We start from the raw sequence: 27,012 nt of genomic DNA, 5'->3' as shown, positions 1-27,012 counted from the left end.
TAGGTCCCTTGGGTTGGTATTTTAACGTCGAGTTTCAAATCATGAGTGCTTCTAGGTGGGAATGGGCAATGCAGCCTTTTCTACCTAAAAGCTCATAAAGGTGAAACTTCCAAGGACAGAAAATGCCATTGGTGACAAATGAGTTCCAGGGGCTGTAGAAATCCTTGCAATGGGGTGAGCCCAAAGGATGCTTTTCGGGTTGTAAAAGGTTACAAAAGCTGGCCCTGTGTAGGTTTGGTTAAGCATGCTGGCTAATGGTTGAATCTTGGATGATAACCTGATGTTAATGGTGATGTAAGCTGCTTTTGTGAGGCATTCTTATGTCAGTCACTGCCCCGTGGATGGCAATGATTCCTGCCAGTGCTGGGGTGAGCAGCTTTGAGTAATGAAGTCATAGAGTGGCTCTCAGAAACTCATGGAGTGGTTCACAGATGAAGATTGAAGCCACAGACTGCTATTTGCATTTAATTGTTTGACGAATCTAGGGGATAAAGTGAGAGATGGTGCTGGGGGTTTTTGTGCTTTTCCATTGGTTCTGATGAAGAAGGAAAGTCAATTTCATTCAACTGCTGCTCTTAAAATATGTTGTGTCTGATATTGCAAGTGGTTGGATAGGGTGAACTGAGCAGTGTCCATTAAAACTCCTTCTCAGTTCTTAGTTTCTCCTTACTCATTTCACTTTCATCCACGCTTTCCCAAGAGTCCCTTCTTCCCATCCTGCCTCTAAGATCTTCCAATGAATTAGATGTGAAAATGATGCTCCTTCTGGCTCAGCCCCATCCAGTTTTGAGGTGGGTATCCCCCAGCCCTCAAGCCAGAGAAGTCATTTCTCATGCAGATGGCCTTAGTGGTGTAGGAGGCTCGGAGCACTCCCTGGGGCTGGATCCCAGCTGTTCTTTTGGAGTCTGGAACACCAGAGAGCTCAGCCCCTCTTTTATTTTGCCTTTCCTAAGCAGTGCATTTCTGCCTGGGGAGTTGGTTGGGATCTTTAAGACACAAAAACAAGCCTCGAGTTGCCAAGATGACCCAGCGTAACCCACAGCCCAGGACCTCAGCTGTCTCAGACCCAGGTTTGGTGCAGCACAGCTGCGTGACCTTGGCTGGGATTTGCTGAGAACATTGCTTGTGAGCTGTGAGAAAGTCCATCGAATAATGCGTGCAAGATAGGAAAAGGAAAGACAAAGGGTGATTGTTGGGATAATGGCTGGAGGAAAAAAAAAATAAGAGGCAGCATCAAAATGGAGAAGCTGCCTGTTCCAGGAAGGCCAATGCATTCCAGCATGGCTGATGGTCAGTAGTGAGCAGAGGCTCGCTGGCTGTCTGACTGGGTGTGCTAATGCTAAATCTAGTAGTAAATAACCCTCAGAAACCTTCTGAGCTTATTAACCGATAAATAATTATCCTGTACTGGGAACTACTGATATCATGCTTGCAGAGCTCTTTAAAGGAGGTGGAAGGTGTCTGAGCAGAAATGGCTCTGGGGCAGTTGCTCCAGCCGTGTGTTAATGGAGCACGTGTGAGAAAGTACAATTGTCTTTTTTTTTTAAGGACATCAAGGATTTCCTCAGGCCCTGAGAAGGTCCTCAATGAGGGGATTTCAGCTGTCTTCCAGAATGGCTGTTCTCACTCTCAGCCTGCCATTTCTGGTTATTAAGGAGCAGCTGAACTGCTTCTTCGAGGTGATGAGTAGGGACATCTTTGTGCAGAAAGTATGCTAGGAATTTGTAGCCATCCTTAAATTGACAATGTCTTTACTGTATGTAACCTAGACTAGTGGTTTATACTTACAAAAATGCCAAGGATGTTGCAAACGGAGACACCAATGAACAACCAAATTTTATAGTAAAGGGTCTCTAAAATAGAAGACAACAGTGAAGTTATGGTTAGAATTCTGTTTGGGATGCTTAACCAGTCAGACAGATGACAGTAGCTAGTAAGAAATTATTTAACCCTGATAACTGATGCCTAGTCCTGTGTTACTAGCTCTGGCCATGCTGTCAATCTCTTCTTGGCCCTTCTTTAGCTGGCAGGGGGGGGAGTGGAAATGTGCATATCCCAAACATGGCAGTATTATGGGGCTGAGAAGGCTGGGAGTGGAGCTGAGCCAACAAATGAAAACAGAAGGAAAATCAACTATGAAAAAAATAAGATGAAAAGAAAATGATGCAGGTGACAAGGTGCGCTCCATCCAGACTGTGTGCTCTTTCTCCTTATGAGCCAGTGTGTAAAATCCTGCATCCGCTGAGCCGTGCCTGTGGGAGCAGATGATGTGGATGAAGGTGAAGGAGCCCATGTGGTTACCATTGCTCCACTTCATCAAAGATCTGTCTTATGAGGGGAAGTGAGCTCAGCAAGCTGGGAGAGTGTTGTACCAGGGGCTGGGGGGACGGGTGGAGGGTGAGAGGAGAGACATTACACAGCCCAGCTGGCACATGGGTGTGCTCAGTGACATCATTCTGAAAGATAGCTGGATCCTGCAATGTCTGGGTATGCTCCAACCCGTGTCGAGGCCTCCAGCATCCTAATAAAGACTTGAGAGCTGCTATTTCTCCTTTTTTGCCTCTCCCTATGAATCACTCTTTTGTAGTCTTACGTGGTTTTTATAGTTAATGTGAACCAAGTGGCTCATGTAGAAGGGGAAAGGCTTTGCCAACCCGCTGCTTCCATCAGAGGTGGAGATGTGGAGGCTGATTCAGGCACACAGGAAGTCAGGCTTTCTGTTCATGTCGATGGTCTCAATTTGCCAAGTGCCTGAGGAACTCAGGGATACCACCTCCTGTAATCCAACCATTATGAACTATGCCCTATGCACCCGCTTCTGGGCAGTGGCAAGTTGGCTTTGACTTCAGGGAAATTACAGTGATTTGTACCAGTGAGGTATTTAACCACACTTCTTTGGAACGAACACAGCTGCTGGCAGCATCTGGATTTTTCCCCTCCAAGTAATGTTATCCACTTTCTGGAGATAGGGGAGAGGTGCTAGAAAGCCATGTGGGATGTGTGTGAAGCTTTTGTCCCTTTTCACCCTTGGCCTTCTCTTGCTAATCAATCCACTGAAGCCTTCATGGCTGTGATGGCAGGTTGGTCTGGGATCGCTCTGGTAGGGTTGTGGTGGCTGATGCAAGACTGTGGAATGGAAGAGGTGCTCCTCTGTCTGGGTCTTGTCCCTTGGATGCCCAGTGACTGAAATCAGCTGGAGCTGTGAAAACCAGTCTGAGATTAAGTATTTGAGAGGCACAAAGGAATATGTGGTAGAAAAGTCTTGTGTGCATAGCCCCGCTCGCCCCTGGCACTCTGCAGTTAAGGTATTACTCTTAATGAAGTTGTATCCCCAGCTGATATTTGAAGCAAAATTTACCACGAGGCTTCACCTCCTTGGGGTTTTAAAGAAAGGGTAGAAAACAGGGACTTCTTAGATGTTATTTAAGCTTAATGAAAAACCTCAAGGCTTTACTGATATGCTAAAAGCTAAGAGGTCAGCTTCATATTCAGAATTTATTTACCCTAGAGGTCTGGGTGATTTCATAGATCATAAAAACACAACTTCCAAAGCCATATTTCATTTCACAGCGGTGGTCTCTGCTGTAAGGTAAGGTCAGGTCAGGAATCTATTCCTGGGAGAGCCAACAGCCCTGGAAGATCTGCTTTCAGATCTGCAGGGGAATGCGCTGATGTTCCCTAAACATTCTCTGCAAAGAAAGAAGCAGGAGCAACCATGCTGGAGAATGAGTCTGCCTCATACTCAGCTCCCATGGGGATGGAGAAACTTGGCTGCTGCTGCCTCTGGAGATGCATAAATGCATCTTCAGCATTTCTTGTTTGTCCGGACTGCAGGAACGTGGGGCTGTTGTCAAAGGTGATGGGAGGGTTGCAAGGATGCTCATCAGTGTTGGAAAGCTATGGAGGTGAGGTATTTGATAATATTGGGAAGTGTGGCAAAGCTGATTGCTCTAATACCCTGAAGAAAAGTTCTGCAATGCCACTCTGGTCACTTCTGGCCCCTAGCCTTTATCCAGCAGATAAAGGCTACTGCAAGTACTCTTACTGTGAGAGATTCATGCATCCATCAGCCACATCATCAGTGTGATGAGACGTGAGCAGTGTCTGAACGTAGCTCAGGGCTGACCTCAGTGCAGGAAGCTAGAAAAGTAGAATAGAAGAAGCATCAGACAGGGAGCTTCAGCTTACTGAAACTGGGTGTGCCAGGGTTTGGTGCAGGAGAAAACTTAATTCAGTGCATGACCAGAGGTCCTATTGCTGTCTGGCCCAGGGCTGCTCTATAAGTTTCCTGTTCTATGAGTTATATAGTTTTAGAATATAATCTGTAGGGAAAAAAACCCTTCATAAGACTTGAGGATTGTATCTACCTTGTTACCTATTCTGTATCAGTGCTGTTGAACGCTGCTGTACCAACCTGCCTTACACCCCCAAGCTTCTAAGTTCAGTAATGGACACACATGGTGGCAGCATGCCCTTGTTGTGGAGCTCTTGGTCTGCTGCAAGCACTTGGAGGGTTCCTTCTTCTCCCATCTAGGCTGCCAGGGTCTCCCCAAGTGTGTTGGTGATGGTGGGAGTGAGGATGGGCTTAGAAAGGAGCGATTGTTCCAACCTGCTGGACGTGGAGGAAGTGGGAACTGATGGGTAATTAACTTAGCACTCAGCACGGCTGCTGTCCCGTGAAAACAGCAACAAGTGTGATGGATCCCTACAGAATTGGCTCTGGTCTGGAAATGAGAAGAAATTGACTGTGAGGGAAAAGGTAAATGACAAGGAAAAAGTATTTCTGTAAGGAAAAAACATGTTGGGGGGAAAAGGGAAGGAAAGAAGGACCAATTGTTGCTATTGTTTCATGGATTTCAGTCATTTCCTTCTATAGGTAACTCTGTTCTGGGCTGGGGAGTTTCTTGACCCTCCCCATATGGGACCTCAGGATCAGCCTTCTTGCCTTTCACTGCACCTTTTGCAATTGCCTGATATCTCTTTTAAGGTGAGGGAATGTCTCCTTGCAGCGATCAGGATGCAGGGGAAGCAGAGACTTACTGTGATGTAATGATGTTCTCTGGTTTGTTCTTTCCTCGTAATAACTTCTTATGATGGATTTTTGTTAATTGCTGCTGTGTGATGAGCTCATGTTTCACAGGTCCATCTGTCACAACCCCAAGGTATTGCTCCTGTGTGGTAACGGTCAGCCCATCTTTTTCTATAGGAAGTTTAGATTTTTTTTCCTCCCTTTGTGAATCCGTTTACATTTCTCTGCATCAAACTTCATCTGCTCTTCGATGACCTGTCACTGTATCATAAAGTTGTTTTGCAGTTCATCCTGGTGCTCTCAAAATTAGCATCGTCGGCAGACTTCCTCACCTGGCTGCTTGTGCCCTTTTCCAGGTCATTTGTGAGCATCCATTTTTAATGACACACATCTCTCCAGGGCTCCCGTGCTGACCTCGCTCCCTTGCAAGAACTGACCATTTATTCCCAGTTTCCTAGCTCTTGACTGGGATATATCCTTGCAAGGACTTTACTTCTCCTGTGTTGGCTTAGTTTCCTAAATAACCTGAGTCAGTGTTTTCTGAAATAGATTTCAAGAAGTTGTTTTTGGCTGAAATTTGCATCTTGCCTGAAAACAAGGTAAAAAGAAGATAAAAAAACACAGACAAATCCTATTTTTTATTCATCCATTGAGGCTTCCCCTCTCCTTCCTATGTTTCACCACCTAAAGATTTTTGAGAGTAAATACATTTGGTTCAGTGTGGGGAATCTCGAAAACTCTTCTGGGAAGGGAAAATTGTTTCCTGGCTGCTCTCCTCCTGCTGAACAAATGCACTCAAATTGAGCTGTGCTTCCTCTCTTGCTTTCCAATGCTTGTTTGGTTATGTCTGACTGATACTCGATATGGCCACACTGGATAAAACCAAGATGTTCTGAACCAATGTGACTGTGTGCACATTCAGAATTGCCTTGGCATGAGCATAACAGTATGAAGGTTTGCACTGGTACAGCTCAGCTTCCCCGTGTGGCGATAACTCTTCCAGTATAAAACACCAAACAATAAACATGTATAACTGAATTCACAGCAGGAGGTTCAAGGACGTGCAATTAAGTTAATTTTGTACTGCTTCCTAATTGGGGGTCAGGAGCTGAAAGTCCCTTTTGAGCTTGTGTGCAGTTGAAGGTCATTCATGGCGTTCTGCAGCCACTGTGGGAACCCTGCTGAAGCCTCTGGGCCTAAAACACATGGGGTTTGCACGTATTTTCTTCAAAATTTTCCAAAAACTGTTCTCCAGAGCTCCTCTGAAACGTCAGTGCCAAGTTTTGGCAAGAAGGGAGCGCTTTTATTGCCATTATAAACCCAGAAAATATGTTTTATATAAAGCAAGTGCCCCAGACCTTTGGGTCCAGCTGCGCTAACAGCCCTACCTGATTTCCAGGGCACGTCTCAATGAGAGACTCCCAAACAGCAAAAAGAAAACAATGGAGAATTTACAGTGTAAAACCAGCCCCGTAATTGTATTAACAGTCCCTTCCACGCAGAATCGGGCTCCCAGCTGTAGCTGGAAGCCATAAAAAGCATGCCATTAATTTTATGAAGAGAAGTAGCCATTCTAGGCCTCTGGAAGCTCTGGAGTCTGTAAAGATAAGGAGATGGACTTCTTCCAGCTGCAGGAGCTCTGTCTGGAGAATGGGTCTGCGCACACGGTGGCTGTGGGGCACGCTGTGCGATGCTGTGCTCCCTATGCAGCCCTCCATGCTCTGCTGCCGTGGGCAGCACCAGAAAGGCCCCAAATGGGATAAAATCTGAACCTAACTTCACAATGCCCCGCTCTTGACTTGTCTTTGCTAGCTGACTGTCTAGATTTCATAAACACTACTAATTTGCTGTTCAATTAGCCATTTATACGATGCTGGATGATTTGTTAGGCCTTATTGAGCAGCAACTTTTTTTTTTTCCTTTTTTCTCAGAGATGACTTTTCACACCATCAAGGCCACTTTCTCAGCTTATTGACAGCTTTATGAGCGCTGTTGGAAAAGCCCCAGCTTCCTTCGTTCCTCGGCTCCAGCTTTCCGTCGGGCGAGAGGCAGGTTTTTAATTAGGGCCTGAGAGCCTTTGCTTTGCTTCAGCGTTCCCCAGGTACGAAGCCATACACTGGCCTTTCTATAGTTAATCACTTTTCCAGACTTCGGCCCACTGAAATTAGGTGGGCTTTTGGGTCAAATGTTTACCTGGCTGGGGGCCATCTGAAGAACTTTGGGCTGACACATCTGCGTTTGGCATGTGTCTGCATTCTGGCTTTGCTCACCAATTAATGTATGCAAAAAAAAAGAAAAAGAAAAAAAGTAAAACCAATCTTGCACCACTTATAAAAATGTCTTATTTTCAAGCTAATTCCTGCACACATAAAAAAAAACCCCACAAGTCTTTGCTGATTTTCCCCCTTCCCTTTTGCCCAGGTTTATGGCTGTGTCTTTCTTATTGCTTTGTACTGGAGTAGCTCACATTCACACCAGTTCCTCTGGCTCACTTTCAAATCTGTTTATGAGAGTTTTAAAGTTTTATGTTTGTGGTTACGTTTAAACTCCTCATCATCGTTACAGTCCTAGGAAGCCAATGCCTTCCTCCTCTGAAGGGATGATTGCAGTTTCATTTTGCACAAGGTGGAAGTGGAGCCATGATGGAATGGTTGCTGCTGGTCCCTGTGCAGAGCAGAGCAGCGTTATTGCTGGCTGATATGATGCTGTCATCATGTCCCTGACCTTATGAAAGTGTCCCTAATGCAAACCAGAGGGCATTTGTAAAGCTGGGGATTTGCCCTCAGGCTGAAGCTGTTGTGGCTGTAGGGGTTATTTCTCCCAACTCTTTGTCCACCCTTCCCATGTCCTCCAGCAAAGCTGCTCTGACCTGTCCCTGTGCAGGAAGGAGTTTGTGCTGGTAGTATGGTGCGGTCAGAGAGGCAGTGCTGATGGGCAGCTGGAGATGGTGAGGAAGTGAGGATGCAGCAGGAGGATGGAAATGGGTGCAGTCACCAGCCAGGGTGGTCCTGTCCTTGTTGTTGCTTCCGTGGAGGGGCACTCTGGTTTGTCCCATAGGGCTCCATAGAGTGATAGGAATTGCCTAGCTGAATCTATATCTGTAAGTACAACTGTATGCTTCAAAGGATGCTGTGATGGAAAGAGATGGAGTTGCAGATGCTCTTTGTGCAGAAGCATTGCATGAAGCCTACAAAAATGTGATTTTAGATCCTTTCCAATCTTTTTTTTTTTTTTTTTTTTTTTTTTTTTTACAAGTATTTATTGCTGTGAATATTATCTTGTTCACCTGGAGCCTGGAGAAGACCTACCACAGCGATGGGCAAAAGGATGAGCATCTGCAGAGCTCATCTTGCCCTCAGGGTGTGGAGCATCAGTCAGGTGGTAGCAGGTTCTGGGTGTGCTGGAGGTGGGCCACCCGTCCAACGCCTCGTGTTGGTGAGCTGAGCTCCTACCCACAGCGTTATCTGATCCTGGTAACCCAAAAAAGAGCTGGTCAGGAATGTCTGGGAAATGCAAGTCTCAAGAAATCCAGGTTTTTAAATGGCGATTAGTGAGGGAGAGAGCGTTATAATCTCAGTTCCAGGAATGCACTTTTTCAAAGAGATGCTGCATTGCTTTGAAATTATCAGTTATTCACATTAAAACAAAGTGTGTAAAGCTGTCTCCCCGTTTAACAGAAAATGATTTGGTTTTAGATGAAACGAATACTGACATCTGCTCCATTCCTTCAGCGTTGGCTCAGGCAATATTGCTGATTTCTTTTTTCATTTTTAAGCTAGAAGGAGAAATATTTTCTGTTGAAGAGCATCGGGAGCCGGGGAATGTCCAACCCAGCTGTCATTCACTTTCTCCCTTTGGTTCCTTATCCTCTTGCTCTGAAAGTGAAGAGCTGCTGCTCTCTGATGTGTGCCGATTGTTAGTGAGAAGAGCAGGATGGGCAAACTGGGATAAAGGAGAAAAAGGCTGCAGAAGGGGGAGATGAAGGAGAGAGAACTGAGTTGCTGTGAGATTATTTGCACTGATTCTTCAAAACTAATTGCAGATGTTGGCCTGTAAAGACTTCCAAACTATTTCCCTGAAGTCAACTCACTGCTTTCCTCCTGTTCCCAGGGAACAATGATAAAGTAGAGGGTTTTTTTTTTTCCCCCCCTCCACTGAAGGCAAATTGTGAGTGCAAAGTGATCACAGGAGCTCAGCTCTCTGAAACCCAGCCTGCGCTCTGCATGCAGCAGCATGAGAGTGATACGTCTTGATAATGCCAGTGAGTGTTTAATGGCATTAAACGTGTTTGTTTAGGGATTAGAGCAAAAATCCCTTCATCTTCCAATAGGGGGAAAAGAGCTCTCTCTTTTTTTTTCTTTTCCTTCAGAGATTGCTTTGTGCCTGGTAGGCTGCAGCAGAGTGAATAAGCCACAGTTACTGACAGCTGAACTCCACCTCTCCAGGGAAAACCAGCACGCTGCATTATCTTTGTTCCAGATCAGGATACAGCAAACCATGCATGGATATCCTCTGCTCCATCCCCTGGTGCTGGCAGAAACCCCTCTTTTTCCAGTGCTCTTCTCTCAGCCCTTGCCCCCCTGTGTTGTTTGCTGCTGAACCAGTTCCCACTGATGGTTCATTCCCAGCTTTTCATGTTGCTCCCTTGGGCTGGGGGTGATGGGGAAGCTCCCTCATGGACCGATCCTCCAGGATTAGGCCCAAGAGGAATTGTGTTCACCACCAGTGACTTAGAGCAGCTCTGCTGATCATCCCTGCTCAGATCAGAGGAGATCTTTGCACCCAAATGTAGCTGAAAAATACCTATCTAAAGTGCAGTGCTCTGCTCTGGGTCTTCCAGCAGGGTTTAACCTGCCTTAAAAGCAGGAAGCCTTTTCCTTCCTTTGGCAGCAACAGAGAGAGGTCAACTTAGTGGATAGAGTCCATGAGTTTAGCAAGGAAATGGGGCTCTTTTTTTTCTCTCCCCTAAGATCTCCAGTCTGTGATGTGCAGAAAAGCTCTCCTTCTTGGGTCAGATGTGATGAAAGAATCCTGGGCGCAGGGAGCTGTGCGAGAAGCGGCTCCTTTCTGCACAACAAGTGTTAGTGGCTCTTAGAGGTGATCAGTTCTGTCAGCAGAGCTGGCGCTCCCTTTCCCAAATGGGAGATCCTCAGAAGGCCATTGGGGTTGCTATGGTTGAGTTGGAAGGTTGCACGTTCTTCTGTAAAAAAGAAGTACAAAAAAAAATAGCTTCTGTATTTTTCTTTTTGGTGCTGTCAAGAAAAGGCTTTCCCACCAAAATTAATCTTTTGACATAAAAATAGCTGTTACTCTTTCCTTAGTAGTGATCCTTGCTCGTGTTCTGTCCATCACCCACATGCAGGGCTGTGACTGCAGAGCTCTTACTGAGGATATTTGTGCTCCTGTTGGTTTCTCTCTAGCCTGTTATATTTCTTCTCAGGTTTAGATTGTGCCTTTGGAAGTTTTGCTGAGGATTGAGTACGTTTTGGGATATGTACATGCTGCTGTGTGATGGAGATCAGGATCAGCAGTTTGTAGTAAGGACTCTGCTATTGATTTGCTGCTGCAACTAAAGAGCTGGGACCTGCTTTGATAAATCTGACTGGAGGCAACAGGCACTTATTTGTGTCCTTCTAGAAGCACCTAGCAGACAAATGGCCGCACTTACTCCAAAGCTCCTGGCTTGAGTAGGGCTGGTTAAGTGGAGTTGACCCTAAATCATGGCTATCTCTGCTCAGAGGGGGTGCAGCAGTGGGGTGAGATCTGCCTTTTCCTGGATTATTGCAGCATAATCCTCCTGCTGGGAGGAGAGGAGGAGCGAGAGTAGAAATGTGACCTCTCAGATCTGGATGATGCTCCTGTCAAACCCAATGAGAGCAAAAGCTCCGTCCCAGTGTGAACCCAGGGCTGTCCAAACCCTCACCCTGCTGTGGGGCCGAATGCTTCCAGCTCTCTGGAAGTGCCAGTCCAACTCTAATCTGGGGTGTCCAGCCCCATTTTCCTATTAGTTCATGGGATGAAATGAGATGCTTGGCTCCATAGCCATGGCAGACAACAACTGGCAAAACATCCTGAGCTTCTGCGAGCTGATTAGTGGCAGTTCCCCAATGCAGGGCCTAATTCTGTAGTTACAATTCAACCTCTGCGGTAATCATTATGTGCAGGAAAAAGAGACCTCTCATTTTATTCTGAGCTCACTATTAACGGGAAGGGGATTTTCTGTTGTGTTTTGTCTTGCCAGCATTGCTAATGAATGTGTAAACACCTCCTGGCATAGATTTACCAGTTTACCGAGGTTGGAGTTCGCACTGCTAACACTCCTCCCTGTACGGAGCACTCTGTTCGTTAACCTTGGGCAGCCACTAATTAGTGGGTCACTTGCAGGTCAGAGGTGTGCTTGTGCTGTGCTTCTTGGCTGGCTGTTGTGTTATTACTGCAACTGGAAGTGCCACATGTGGCAGGCTTGCAGAGTGTGTTTGGAAGGCTGGCTGTGCAATTAGAGTGCGTTCTCCCAAAGCAGAGGATGCCAGCTGACGTTCAAGAGGCAATAAAAGCAGTGATATCTTTCCTGCTTCCTTTGCAACAAATAGAGTGCTGCTGAGGTTCAGTGGTTCAAAACATTCAGCTGTTACTGGTTTTAGCAGACTGGGGATGTTTCCTCTTGGAAAAAGAGCTGAACAGCCCCACGTCCATCCAACCCAGCAGCACATCGTGCCCTCAGATTGGCCACAACTGCACAGTGTATGTAGCTAAGCAGCATTGCTTATGGCGGAGACTCAGAGGACATGAGTTGGGTATGAAAGCATAAGCATGACTTTATTTGAATAATGAGTTGTTAAAATATTTTGCTTTCCTTTCATTTGCCCTCAGTTTTCCTGGCGTTTGCTGTCTTCATTTCCAAGCTTCTTCCTTCTCCAGTCCTTTGCAGAGAGTTCTATGGAGGTGTTTCTGCTTGGCTGAAGTTCTGAAGAGCAGCATTCTTTCTCACACCATTGCGTGACTCCTCCTGGGGCCCTCGTTGGTCATTAAACATGTTGAGAGCTCTGCCTTAGCTCTTGACACAGCGTTAAGAATGTGATGAAACTGCATGGAAACAAATAGATTGTAAATAAGCTTGTTCAGTAAATATGCACAAACTGGTCTGGCTACATCCAGATGTTCTGGCTTTGTTTCTTCTGCAATGCAGGGCTGGGAGGTCCCTGAGTTATCGCACCTGGGTGTGTGTTACCTGCTGCTTCTCTACCCTTGAGATGTATGATCACATCAGGACAACTGGTCAGGATATGCTACAGAGCAGCATTTTTGATCTCCCTGACTTAGCAGAAAGTGGGTATAAATAAAACATACTCCTAGTGACATTTTAGTTTGCTTTTCAGCAGTGGAAATGACTGCAAAAACCCGTGTAGCTATGGAGAATCGGGCTCTTCATGTTTTATCTGCAGCCTCAATGTGCCTATAAAAAAAAAAATAAAAAATCCCCCTTAAACGCAGGGAAGAACTGGGGATAGGAAGATGAGACGTTCTGGAGGAAGAATGCATAAAATGCAGACAGAAAGAAGGCTGAAATATGAACATGTGAGACACTCCAGAGGGTCCCCAAGGCAGCTCAGGAAAGCTACAGATCCCGTTCAGTTTGTGAAATGAGTTAGAAGAGGAATGAAATTTATTCTGTGCTCTTGCCGTGTTGTTCTGTACTTAGGAAGAAATCAAACACAAATACACAAAGAAAAGACCTGAAAAGCCAAAATTTCCCCATTCCAGTTGGCTTCATGCCTCAGCAAAGAAGTTACAGCTTGCCCTGCTCCCGTAGGGCCCTGTGTGCTCGAGTGCGGGAGGGAGCGATGGAACTTACTGCCCTGAAACTGGGGACGAAGGAGTGAATTAAAAGGACAGGAAGAAAAAGGCACCTCACAGCATGGGGACACTTGCTGCGACTCTCCTGTCTGTAGTTGATGTGTTGAGGAACAGAAGCAGCCGAACAATGAGGAACAGACTGTTCCCATGTCGGACGGGAAGTGCATGAAATCCCATGAGCGAGTCTGTGCTTTCTAATGATTTCCAGATGGCATCCTAGCCCCAAAGCGTTGTGGTTGTCTGGATACACGTTCACACGTTGCAAGGCTTCTACAGAAAATCGGAGGATCTCCTTTAAAGTCGTACCTTGGCCTGAACCAGGAGTGTTGGATGTAAAGATCCATGTGGTAGGTTTGGCTTTCCCTCCACCGAGGGACATTAGTGCTCAACCTACGGAAAAATGTACTTGAGATGATTGTACAGAATTTGCATTTTTGGCCATTTTCCACCAGGATCTCTATCCAAACTGTGGAGTGTACGTGGATTTCCAGAAAGCTTTTGTCAAGTTTTCACATCAAAGGCTCTGGCTGTAAGTTATGGCAGGAGGTGAAGGCGGTCCTTGTAGTTGGCTAAGGGGTAGGAATCACAGAATCACAGCATGGAATACATGGCAAGCTCTCCTGGTGGAAAAAGGTTGTAGCAGAATCCCCCATGGATGAAGCAGATGAAGCGACGTGTTTTGCAGATGATAGAAGGGTGCAGGGTAGTCAACATTAATGCCTCTTGGAACAAGTTGTAGGAGGATACAATGGTAAGGAAGAAGGGTGCCTGCCTCCACCCAAAAAGATGAGGCACACAGCAGCGTGCTGCCATCAGGAGAGGTGAGGAGCCTTCTCCATGTTGCATTAAACCACAAACCATTAAACTGCATTTTGTGCAGGTAGAACTTTGAATCATGGGGAGGAGGGACCACAAGGTGGAGTGCACTGAAGTGCTGCCTGTTGGCCATCCCTGCAGCTGCCATGCTGTAAGATGGAAACTGTAAAAGGCCAACTGCAAATCTTAGAGTCCTAATGTGTCAGTTATCTTTCTGATGGTTGCATGTGGATTTCATTAGCTAGCTAAATGGTACCTATTACAGAATCTCACCAGCTGCAGGGATTTCCAGTAGGAAACGTGAGATGGGAAATGCTGACAAATCTCCAGTTCCCAGAGGCTCTCTGGAATTCATGCAGATGAAGTACAATAAGGGCAGCCCTGGGCATCTCACCCTGGCTCCGTGCAGTCGCATCTCTTTGGAGCCAGGAGGGGTGAACTGTGCCCGTGGCAGTCAATGCATACCTGGTATCCTGCAGCTAATGTGGAATAGGAGGAGAGAGTGGATCAGGACATTATTCTAGGGCAATCCAGCGATGTTTGCCATCTCTGAAGAGCCTAGCACCGTTTTTTCCTGTAGTTTCAGCATTATACAGTGCAACTCGAGCTTGTAGGTAATGGGGTAATCCCTGCAAGGACCTTATTTGAGTGAGTGCTGCTCCAGATGGTGAAAACGCCCAGGATGGATTTGATTTTTTTTTTTCCTGTTTTTTCTGCCATGCAAGCTTCTCACAGTGTCTCCTTCAGTGCAAATGTTTACTGCTTTCTTCATCTTTGACCTCGCTCTTTTGAGGGACTCATCAAGTTGGAATGGTGAAAGAAAGGAAGGGGGGCTAATGAGCTGGAGAAGGCTCGTGATGACTCCTGTGATGCTCTTTTGCCATCTAACCTTGTCCTGTTGAGCTCAATTGGATGCTCAGTGACTTCCTGGAATGACCCCACAACCTCAGAGGCTGAATTCATAGCTTGCATGCCGCTGTATCAGGATGCACACCATCTAGCTCCCTTGCCCAGCAGTACAGAGAGGTGTATTGCCCACTGGTGTGGTTGGGTCCTGCAGGAGCATGGTGGGCACTCTCTGCATAGCTCTTTGGGTGCTCTGCACTGGTTTTCCAGCTGCCTCTTGGAAGCAAGGCTCTTCCAGATGGCTGCTGAGCTCCAGCCAGCGCACTCTAGATACCAGTGCCTTAAGCAAGCTTAGGGTGGGGGCTTGCAGATAAGAATGGGCAGAGAGGATTTCTGCAGGAATGCCTGGTAGGCAGTCTGCCCCAGGGCTTGCAGCTTTCCTCAGCCCTGAAAAATTGCAGTGGGGAGCGGGCAGGGTGTGTGTGGGTGTTTTCAAGATGATCGATATGATTTGAGGGCAAAGATCTGCCTCACACAGTGCGCTTTAGTTGCAAAGCAACTTCTTGTGTTAGGCATCTCTTCAGGGCATCATAGGTTGTACTATCCAGTCTTGTAAGGCTCAGAGCGTGTATGCTGTCTTTAAGAGGTGATTGTAGAAGAGCCCAGGCCCCCCTTTTCCACTGTGACTGTGTTCCCCTTCCTTTGACTGTGTTCCCCTTCCCCACAAAATGTTCTGTGGTTTCTGTGCTTGTGGAGTTTCTCCAGCATGTTGAGTAATGCCTGTGAGTTAAGCCAGAGTAATGCCAGAGTTATCCTCTGGCCAACATGTCATGGGGACTAATTAAAAATACATACACACCTTCCTTCCTGGTCAGTCTTCAAATACAGCTTTACCTGGGGTGCTTCCTGTGCAATGAGAGAAGTGAAAGTAACAGGGATCCCAACTCTGAGTGCTGAACCACAGTTAACACAAGTTAAAGAAATAAAGAAGTAAATTAAGGAAAATGTGGCCATGCAACTGAGTGGCCATCCCTTTAAATGAGAAGTGTTTGCCATTTGGCAGCAATAAATGCAGGCAGCTCTACGGATCTGATTCTGGTTTTATACATGGCTGTGGATGCACCAGTCTCCATCACATCTCTGTGGGGCATCTCCTCCATCCCAGGGGTCAGGTATCTCAGTGTTAATTGTCTGGAAAATCCAATTAAAAGCTGCCTTTGATGACTTGATGATCCTTGTAGGTTCCTTCCAACTCCGAATGTTCTACAATTCCATGATTCCAGTGACAGCTGGCAGGATGGAGCTTTCCCTGCTCAGAAGAAGGCAATCAGCAAAACCTCAGGGCAGCTCCAAGGGACATGAGAATCTTGCTTTACACGTGTGCAAAGCAGCCCTGGAAGGAGTGAAATGAAGAACTGGCAAGGAAAGTTGAAGGTGTTGTGCTGTCCCAAGCATGCAGGCATAGTGAGTGTCTTCAAACAGATCTTGAAGCTATAATTTAACATCCTATAACAAGAACTTAGGCATGTAAAATTCCCACTGAAGCCTCATGTACACAGCATGCACCTTTGGGGTTATGCTTACAGAGAGAGAGGATGTCCAGTGGGCATATCTGGGAGGTGGTTTCCTAACAATTAGCAATTCTTGTGCTGAAATCAATGAGAATGGAGCTGTGAAATGGTGAGTGTAGGTAGTGTCACCCCTGCTGTATTTAAGAGGGAAGATGTGGAGACTCAGCAGAGTGCAAAATGGAAAAACAGAGCAAATTGCATTGGGGTTTTGAAATATAGATAATCTTGCATGTAGCTGCCTGGTAGTATGTACCTGTTGTGTGGCACAGTGTAATTGCTGTGTTGGTATTTTGTATATAGATGTTAATGTAACAGATCTAGGGCTATAGATCTAGAAGACACATCTGATCTTACATCAGTGACATTGCTGCTGTATCTCTGTCTGCCATCCCACACCACATATGCAGGAGCAGTCGCCATGGACAGCTCAGCAATCTGGAAGCTGATTTATCACATTGCTTTGATCCCCTCCCTGGACCAGTGCTCGCCAAGACCTTCCTACAGGCACTGCTTGTGTTGACCCAGACCTGCCCACAGCTTCAGCCAGCTGCCGTTTCGACAGTCAAACTGCCTGGGGAATCCTGCTTCCACCGTGGCTCCAAAGAAAAATATCTTCTCTGCATTACATTGATTTAAACAGCACATGCAGCGTTTGGCTTTGGTTCAATGGCAGACTAAAGGTCCTCTACATTATAAACTATCAGGGCTAGAAAGATTTGCTCTATAAATGGCTCCGTATGCGTACACGCTGTATATATATTATGGATCTGCTTATGTCATGGAGCACTTCAAATATCCCTTAATAAAATAATAGACCCCTAGGTAGCTGTATATACTGGCAGAAAGTTGTTCAGCCTTTTGGAGCCATGGAAAATGTTAGTGCTCCTAAACAGTTCTTCTTTTCCTCAGCGTGGGTAATTAAAACCTTGGGACATCCTGGATCCCATTGCAGGCTGTGATGCACCGTGGTGGGAGCACTTTGTGGCAGAAATGGCAGCTGTTTAAAGAGAATGAAATGGGCTTGCTTGTCTCCTGGCTGGACCTGGAGGCTGATGAGCAGAGAGGAATTGGTTCTTAGCTCTGCATACAGGGGCTGGGACACAGGATGTCATTGGTGGTTTCACACTTTTCAGTGTTCAGCTGTTGTTGCAGTTGGAGTTGTGGTGAGGTCGACCCCCGGGGCAGTGCTGGTGGCTCTGTGTTACACCATGCTGGGAAATGGGTCTGGTCCTGTCTGTGTGAATGGACCTGCGAGGATAAAGCTTTGCCTTGTGGTTAAGTGACACCGTCCTGTCCTCAAGATGGTTTTGTGGATGGGGGCCCTTTAGGATCCATAAGGATGGCTTCCCAACCATTCCCTACTCCTCCAACCTTTTGTCTCTGCTGCCTAAATCCAGGCAGCAAACACTGGGCTGCTTTTGTCACAACAAGAGAAAGCAAAGATTGATGGCCAAGCTCTGAGCACCTCTCTGCCCTGAATTTAGCTTTCCGTTTGCCTTTAATTTATTATTTGCAGTTAATTTAATCCATATTGAGCTGCCTCAAAGAGAAAAAAGCTCTAGATTTGGTGAAAAATAATCTATTTTTAATTATTTCTGATGTAGAACACTAGCCCATAAATAAATTCCACTGCTACCCAGTGGTTTTTTTGTCGTCAGAACTGTCTTGCTGGAATCAATAAACAGTTGATTAAAAACCTTGTTATTTAATATATTCAGTAACCCTAATCTATTCATTAGAAACTTAATCACTTTCATGTCACCAGCTGCTGTGATGGAGAAAAGAGCTGTAGCTAATTATTAGCAATTTTACAAAGCTAATATTGAATTTCTAATGGGTCCTCTGTGGCCTCTATTTCAAGCAGTCTGTGTATCCCACAAACATGTGTTCTGGCTCCGGGCAGGGCCAAGCAGCTCAGCCTGATGGATAAACTCGAGACCAGGAACCCAATGTCCCATCCTGCGGGCTTCTTGGGGAAGGGACATGTTGCTGCTGTCCCTGTGCTGCCTGTGGTGCCAGCCCCTCTGCCAGGAGCTTGTGTGATTCCTCTTTGGTTAGATTTGTGCTTTGAGCTGCTGGTTTAGCTTGGGTGCTTCCTGTTGTATCTCTTATGGGGTGGTATCTCTTAAGGGGTGCAAAGCTGGACAGGGTGTGTGTGCTTCTGTGCACCAATGAAAGAGCTGCAGCAGGACTCGTGCTGCTGAGCATTGGTGGTTGTTAAAAAATAGAATAAATACACATGAAATGTTTGTTAAACCATCCAATGCTTCCTATGGATGATATAAAAGAGAACATCCTTGGCTGGGGTTGTGTAGAGGATGAGCATCGCTGTGCTCAGTGCTGTGGAAATGTCAGAGCAAGTGATGGGCTCAGACAGGGAGCATCATTCCCACCAAGGATGAATGCTTCCCACCTTCTCTTGGGGCTCCTTACTGTCTGTGCTGTTGATGCCCATCACTGCAGCTGGCACACAGGCTGGATGGAGCCCTGGCTGTCTGTCTGGCAGCTCCTGGTGCAGCTGTCCTGGGTGCCTCCTGTGCCTTTCCAGGTTTCTGGTCTTTGCAGCGCTTTGTGTCAGGACATAATTTAAGACTCTCTAAGGTTACAGTTTGAGAGATGCCATAAGCTGAAGGCCTTCGCTTTCCTATTCCTGCTGTGTTTTGCCATGGGATGACTGAAGCTCGTGGTGCAGTTTGACACACAAAGCACAGCACTGTGAGTGTCTCGAGCTCGGAACACCTGCAGGTAAGAACACCCCTGGCACAGCTGGCCTCAGGCTTTTCTATGGAATCCCCACCCCATGAGGCATCTGACTGAGGTGCTCAGTGTAGGAAGGTTCCCGTGCGTAGCTGTATCTGTGGGTCTGGATCTGGTGGGGTTACCTTCCCTCTGTGGAGTTCTTTTCTGCAACCCCAAGGGGTTCAGTGCTGGGTTTTAGCATCATGAAAACCTGCAGAGCTGCATGTGTGGGCTGCTGGGAGCAGCCAGCCCTGGGGCTTGCAGCCAGCAGGGAGCTCGGGGTTCTGCTTTCCTCTGAGTGCCATCAAAAGCAATAGCATCTCCTCTAATTGCCTCTGCAGTTAGAAGTGGTACATGAATGAGCTCCATCCAAGGGGGCTGCCAGCAGCCCTGCTCTGAGAGGGTGTTGCTGGGAGATGACTGAATGCAAAAACTTCTTCCCTTGGGCTTCAGCTCTCTGCCTTGGGAGTGAGTTTGCCAGATGGGAGGAAACAAATGCTCAAACATAGATGTAAACTCCTCCAAAATGGCTTCACGTTCTCGTTTTCAGAAATATGTGATTGAGCTTGTTTTATGGGCTTGGCGAACTTCTGGTGGCATCTGGCTGAGCTAAATATTATACTTAATAGCCCAAGACAGCCGTGATTGCAGAGAGCTGTCTGCATTTCATGTGTGTTTACAAATGTGCCGTAGTAATTCCGTAGAAATTAGCATAGAACATTAAAAACAAAACGGGATGGAGAACAAAGGGAGACATCTCTGTCTTCTGGTTGTGTGTGTATGGGTCTGTGTGCCATCGTGTCCTCGTGCACAGCACCATCCTTCTGCGAGTCCATCCATTATCAGTGGTTTTTCCATCCCAGCCTCCCTAGATGGCTTTTTCTTATGTATCAGATATTGGCCAGAAGCAGTGTTGGCAAAGAGGTTGTACCTGGTTTCTTTTAAGTTAGTCTGAAGCATGAGGTTTTTTTACCCTACTGTTGACATTGATCTATGAAGCTGCTTAGTAGTAGCGCTTAAAAAACATTTAGGGGATGGAATTTGCAGGTTTGCCAAAGAGTGTGTGCAGTGGGGATGTTTCTGATTTTACAGGTTTGGAGGGCTCTCCTGGAGGTCCTTGGCACAGTGTCTCTAATGAGGAGTTGGGACATTAGGACTGCGGCAGCAGCCCAGGGCAGCTCTCCCAGGCTGCATCCCTGTCCTCTTAGGGGATTTCAAGCACCTGATATTTTTGCCTTGAATCTGAGTGAAAAAAGGAAAAGGAGCACTGAACCCTCCCCCAAAACAGAAATGCGTTCTTTCAGACAGCTCTAGAATGGGTCAGCCCGTGACCGTGGGTTCTTCATGATGCATAGTGTCATTGAGCATGGAATAGCAAAGATCCAGCTATGGGAATAGCGGAGCAAGCCATGTTTTTCCATCTGAGGCTTTCTGCAAAGTCATTTTGGTGCTATCTGGAAACGCCTTGCGCTGTGACAGATTCTTCACTGCGTCTTGTGATGCAGAGGACATGGCAGCGTCACCAGCTGATGTTATCCTCAGCAACTGGCTGTGCCTTGGGCAGCGGGGTTGGAGGAGCTGGATGGCGCTGGCAGCTCAAGCAGGGCTGGCTCCTGCCTTGGCTGCCCAGTGGCAATGGATGGTGCTGGAGCATGGATGCTGCTTGCTCTGTGCTGGAAGCCACCCCAGGCTGCAGTTAGCCCACAGCTGGGGAGGAGCTCCCAGAGTTATTTAGGTGTGCGCCCACACCCCACGAGCAATTAAATGCACCTGGCCTAGATCATCAGTTCGTGTTTAGTAGGCAAAGCTCCATACCAATCTTCTGAGTCTTCGCATCTGCAGATGATGTATTATTGAATTATGCTTGATTAGCTGTTTTTCTGTTGCTTAACAGAAAGCAAATCTCAGCATAAATGAGATTAGTATGTGCCCTCAGTGAACGCCAACTCTTGCTCCCAAGAATTTAACATTCTTAATAGAATGATTTTTTTTAAAGGAAGAGGGGAAAAAAAGCGTCTTTGAGGCTCCTATTTCATTTGTCAGATTATCCGAACATTAAATTAAGCAAGTATGGAAATTCAAAATTTAGCTGTTCTACAACATGTGCTGACACTGGCATAACAATATCAGTAATCCCCCTTGACAGCCATTACAGCTTAATGCTCTAAGAAAATGAACTACTTATTTTCTTTACCCCACATACACGGTGTCTCAAAATCTCTCCCTGTCTCCCAGCCAAGATGACTCTTGGAATTAATCTCCTCCAGGTACCAGCTGTGTTTGTCTCGTCCCGCTGAGCAGCACCGACTGCTTTGAGGCTGTGTCACCTTGACAGCTCAGAAAATCCCCAGCTGCTCTTGAGGACTTCATTGCGCCGTGTTTCTGTCATGCGATGGAGGTTCTTCGACATCCAGAATTTGGGTTCACAGTAAGGGTACCCGTCACGTCTCGTAGGCCTTGCCCCACTGCCTCCTCCTGCTCACCTCAGTGCAGCTGGAGGAGATGTGCAGCCGTGCTCATAAAGCTTGTAGGTATTTGAAGCCTAGCTGTGCTCCCCTTCTGCCCCCAGGGAAGTTTCACCCTTCAGGAAACCCCAGGGTTTGGGTTTGCAGTGGTGGTGGAAGCCTTCTGTTGAGCTGAGCGTTGAAAGCAGTGTTGGGAAGGGTTGGGGAGAAGACAAGTTGTGTTTATTGGAGGGGCAGTGGAAACCCATTGCTTGTGCTGGAGTTTGTATCCTTGTCCTTTCTTCTAAGAAAGGGCAGAAAGTTCTTTAGTCAAGTGCCTGGTTGTCCCTGGTGCCTTTGGGAAGGATCCAGAGGACTTGCTTATGTGGCCACTCTTGGGATTATGAGGACAGCTTATTGTAATACAGCTGTTTCTTGGCCAGGTCTCTGGGACTCAGTGGGTCTTCGGCTCTCCAGAATAGGGTGGGTGTGGGAGAGCTTGGCAATGAGCAGGCCAAAGAGGGCTCACTTGGGAGCCTTAAGGGATTCTAGGGATCAGTGCTTGTGAATGCAGGCATTTTCAGGAGTGCTTTCATGAAAGGAGGTGCTTACATTCCACTGAAGTCTGATTTTTTGATGATTTTTTTCCAGCATACAACACTGGGTTCTGGTTTTACCAGGATACTTAGGCTCTGAAAAGCCTGATGGGCACCAGGTGGGGTTCCTGAGAGCATCTTGGACTCCAGAGATGGCCAAGGGCTCTTGGAGCAGCCTGTGGGCACTAGAAGACCCAACTTTGAGACTCTAAAAGGACCTCAATAATAGTCTATTATATCAAAGTTTTATCAAATAGTATAATTTCTCAGCAAAAGACCATCTATAGGAGTTGATGGATGCAAGTCAGCTTTAATGGGCCTGATCTCAGCTAGTGTAAACTAATTTCCCTCCTTTGCATATACCAGAGCCTCAGTGATGTTCACGAGGACTTTCCTCTTTATCATCAGGTTCATTTTACAGCTAATTCATAATGAGAAGAGAATTTCCACTGTCAGATCATTGTACCGCTGAGCAAAATTGGAGCAGCTGCCTTGTAAAATGTGAAATGGCATCAATATACTACGCTGCGTTTCGGAGCATGTGACTGAGAAGGTGATTGCGCTCGTTAATAATGAGCCACTAAATTGGATGCAATTGCAATAGCTCATCATTGGTATAGAAATATTATGCTTTATAGGTACATTACTGGGCTGTATTTTATAAGGCTGTTAAGCTTACACACTTTCCCTTGCAGTAAATGTCAGCAAGGTTACAATAAAATTTAATACAATATTATTAAAGCTGAAGTGCATCAGTATGGAATGATCATGTACACACACTAAAAATTCTTTATTATTGCTTCCTTAACCTTCTTAAGGAACTGCTTGTTTTAAAATACAGCAATGAAAGGGATCAAAGCTTTGGAGGTCTCTCTGTCCATCCAAAGGTTCATTAGTATGGGAATTCTGTGACCCATTAGTTCAAGTAAATTAAACATTAAAATTTCAGCTCTGCCAGGAAAATTTCAATACAGCTGTGTATTATAATACAGGTGGTGAGGTCTCCCCACGTTCACCTTCTCTTTCATGGGGTGGAACCGATGGGCACTTGTTGGTCTCTGCGGGACTTGTGGTGCCAAGGGGTGGCATGGCCACAAGCTGTGGGCTCTTGGGTCTGCCATTACCATGATAATGGGAGTCAATGGGCTGTGGGGCTCTGAAAACAATTTCCTCGACCCCCCCCTGTGTTGCCAAAAGCAAGGTCAAGCAGCAAAGATCAAAGGCCCCATGGAAGGAGCATCCCCTCCTTGACCTGCTGGCTGGGGAGGGGGATCAGCGTTACCCCAAATTACTGTCTTCATTTAAGAAGCTGCTATTTGCACACACTCTGGCTGGAGGAAATCAGAATTAATCCCAACAAAGTCAGAGGCATTGTGTCCGAGCTGTTTGAGTTTTGTGCTGTGTTTTGGAGTGATTTGCATGGAGAAAAGCAGCAAGGAGGCGAGCAACAGCATAGGCAGCACGACAGCCTCGGAGGTCTGAGAAAGCAGCAGTGATTAAAGCTCTTCTTTTGGTGCACGCAAAGCTAATCCTTGGGTGTTTGGAGAGAGCAACACAGACCTCAGCTACATGAATTTAACTGTCAGCTTCTTCAAACCCGTCTGGTACAAGTAGCTGATGTAAGAAATGTGCTGTCAGATATCTGATATCAGATATGTGCTGTTATCTGCCATCTTCTGCTTCACAGCAGTGGATCCCAGGAGCTCCAGTGATGAGCAGAGCTGTGTTGGTTCTGTGCTGGAGCAGGCTGGGCTGTGCACCTAATGAGGCACTCTTAGCCTTCAATTGCTCCTTAATTTCCTTTGTCATGAAGTGTGTTTGGGTTGTTGTCAAACTCTATTTGCACTTCCTGGATGCTCAGAAGGATGGACTGTTCAGAAGTTTATTAGCAAGGCTCTGGCTAAGGTGGATGGGAAGTGTTCAGTGCTGCGTTGTGTTGGAATAAGGTAGTCTTTAAGGTCCCTTACATCCCATACCATTCTGTGTTTCTATGATTCTTACTGTGACACCTCTGTCGGGTTGCCAAGGGAAAGTGGCACCTGTGTCCCCAGGGGCAGTTCTGTGTCTGCCGTGAAACCATGGGCTGCTGCCCTGCTGTTTCAAAGGAAAAGTGGTGATTTTTGGTGCTTGAGTGCTCCCAGATAGGGTGGTTTTCAGGACAGCAGGTTTGTGTTGCTTCTTGGATGTCACCCTCAGAGAGGTCTGGGTTCATGGGTTCCCATTCCTTTCCCAGCAGCAGCTCCCACCTCTCACAGCGTTCTGCTGGATTGAATCAGGGCCCCATCTCTGCCATTTCTGCTTTGGCCATGCTTTTAAATAATAGCTTGGGAGCTTGTGTTGGAGATGCCATCCCCAGATACCCATGATATACCATGAGATACCCAGGGGCTCTCGAATCCCTACTGTGGAGCTCGGTATGGTACAACAGCGGGGCCATGCCATGTTGCATGGCCACACACAGGGACAGCAGCACTGTGTGGCTGGAGGGCGGTGGGGATGGCTTCAACATGAAGCTTATGGGTCCCTTCCAACTCAGGATATCCTATGATTCTGTGAGCAGTGCTTATGCTGGGGGCTGCAGGCATGGGAGGCACACAGGTGGCATCACCTTGGGGCAGCGTCACCATGTGTGTGCAGCTTGGGTGTCTGCCTATGTAAGGATGGAGACGTGCATACAAACACGTGTATAAAATTTGTTCCCTCTGGCAGTGATATTTCACAGGAAAACTTGTGTTAAGCGTCTGCTTTTCAGCCTTTGGAGTGCAAACCTCAGGTGGGCTGAGTGGGGGTGTTGTTGCTGTGCTTCCCAGCAGGGTGTAAGGCCAGCCCCTCTCTGTGCATCCTGCAGTCTGTCTGTCCCTCATCCATGCATGTGGCATCTCTCAAAGCACTGTGACATGAAGCCCAGGCTCTCTGGCTGTGCAGTGGCACTGACATGCAGTGGCTGTGAGCTGCAGCACCCCGAGCTGCTTGCCTGCTCCTGCTTCCCTCCTGTAAATTACTTTCCTGAGGTTTATTTTCATCTCGGTGCGGGATGTGACCAACGTACATAAGTCTGTAGCTATTGATTTCTGACAGCAGAGTCTGCTTGTTCTCCACTAATATTTCCAGCATCAGCATTCATCTTCCCTTCCATCTAAAAGATATGTCAGTACCACATCACTGAGGCTTCAGCTTTTTCTCCCTGTCAGCAGCATTCTTTCCCTGTGATTCATATCCATAAGTTGCTATGGGGAAAAATTAAGCTTTTCATCAAACCCTTAAACATTCGGAGATGCCGCAGTTCTGCTCTTCCAAGAGGAAGGACACAGCCACAGGGCCCATTCCCAGCGATCACTGTGTGTTGTGGATAGCACCTCTGTCTTCATTGTGCAGTGTTCTCATCCTCGGATCTTTCAATGTATTGACAGCTCGCATCCATGGTGTGTTTTCTCTGTGCTTAAAGGCAGCCCAGACTCACTGAGAGCCTTGTGTTTATTTTTTAATGCTGACTTTCTGGTGGTTGTAGCAGTGATCTGCATGTCTGTTGCTGTCAGGTCTCGTGGAGGTTCTCAGTGTCTATCAGTGTGGCTGCCAGCTGCTTCCACTCCAGCTGGGTTCATAGAATCGTAGAATGGCTTGGGTTGGAAGGGATTTCAAGGATCACCAAGTTCCACCCCCCCGCTGCATGCAGGGCCACCAACCTCCCCATTTAATACTAGACCAGGCTGCCCAGGGCCCCATCCAACCTGGCCTTGAACACCTCTAGGGATGGACGGGGCATCCACAGCCTCTCTGGGCAGCTGTTCCAGCACCTCACCGCTCTCTCTATGAAGAACTTCCCCCTGATATCCAACCAAATCTTCCCTCCTTCAACTTAAAACCATTTCCCCTTATTCTGTCATCATGTACCCTTGTAAAGAGTTGACTCCCTTCCGTTGCTGGAGGGCAACGCTGACTGGTGCTTGGGCACGTGTCACTTCTCCCCACTGCTCAGCTGCTTGTTCCCTGCTGCTGTGAATGAATATCCAGTGAGCTGGTGAGATGCACTGGAATCCCTTTATCTGCCAGCAGACAGGGATGTGCCAGGTATTTTGAGCAGCCTCTGAAATGCACAACCAGAGACTGCCGAGCTTTTTCCAGTGACATGAAGGATGTGTTTCATTTCCCCATAGGTGCTGTTTCCATCTCACAGACCAGCTGATGGTGGCATTAGTTCTGCTTCTCTCATTTTCTTAGTGTGCTGTGAATTACACTGTGACACGCTTGACCATCAAGGCTGCACTGCTTCCCATGTCCTGCTTGGACAGATTGCTTTTGTGGGTTTGCCTGCCTTGGTTCCTGTTTTTAGAATCTTGTACCATGTTCAGTTGGAGGAGCATATTTGCAGTAGGAGATGCAATAGGTGTGAAAACCTCTGCTAAAACTGAGCAGATGGACAGCAGTGGGAAACCCCCAATGTTCCCCCTTTGAGGAGGGCTACAGCAGAGCATAGGTGGAAACTATCCATGTAATGCACTTTGCAGTGGGCTTTTGGGTAACAGAGTGCAGAGGTGTGCAGGTGCTGCCGGGTAAGAAGAGCACAGGCGTGTTTTGGTGGTGCTGGATTGAATTTTGGAGGGATTACAGTGCACGGTGGGGAAGGCAAATAGGATGTGAAGCTTTGTGAGGAGGTGTAGGAGCTGGCATTGGGGCAGTGAAGAGGAAGGGATGCTGCTCCCTGTGCCATTGCTTCCCATTGCTGTGTGAGCTCTGAACCCTGCACGTGGATGGGAAAGCTTTGGGGTGAGCTACAGGTGGTTAGTTCCCCCTGTAATGCCCCATGGGTGAGGGGGGATGGGGAGCCTGGGCAGGGCTGCTAGGGACATGGTCAGTGGGCAACATTGGTAGGCGGGCAATTGGACGAGATGATCTTAGAGAGCTTCTCCAGCCTTAACGACTCCGTGACTTTGTGGGGTCTGATCCATCTGCCTGCAGACTTCAGGAGTCTTACGGACCTGAAATAAAGTCACAGAAAGTCATTTGTTGAAGAAAGGCCTGAAGAACCCGAGCCGATGTGCCACGCTGCGGCCCGAGGCTCTGTGCAGGACGCTGGGGAACCACCCATCACTTCTTACAGCCTGCAACAAGCGTCTTAT

At 47.0% G+C, this 27,012-nt stretch overlaps 1 long non-coding RNA gene across 1 annotated transcript in view; it reads left to right on the top strand.

The window, feature by feature from the left end:
- The window catches only part of LOC125702307 (uncharacterized), a 92,439-nt gene that overhangs the window by 43,320 nt on the left and 22,107 nt on the right, over positions 1–27,012 (top strand). The window contains exon 2 of the long non-coding RNA XR_007380519.1: positions 6,961–7,130. This is a non-coding gene — a long non-coding RNA (uncharacterized LOC125702307). The remainder of the gene's footprint in view (positions 1–6,960; positions 7,131–27,012) is intronic.

Source organism: Lagopus muta, chromosome 18 (genome assembly GCF_023343835.1).
Source record: "Lagopus muta isolate bLagMut1 chromosome 18, bLagMut1 primary, whole genome shotgun sequence".
Taxonomy (NCBI): Eukaryota; Metazoa; Chordata; class Aves; order Galliformes; family Phasianidae; genus Lagopus; species Lagopus muta.
The sequence above is the reverse complement of the archived record's forward strand: the minus strand, read 5'-3'. Positions and strand labels throughout refer to the sequence as shown.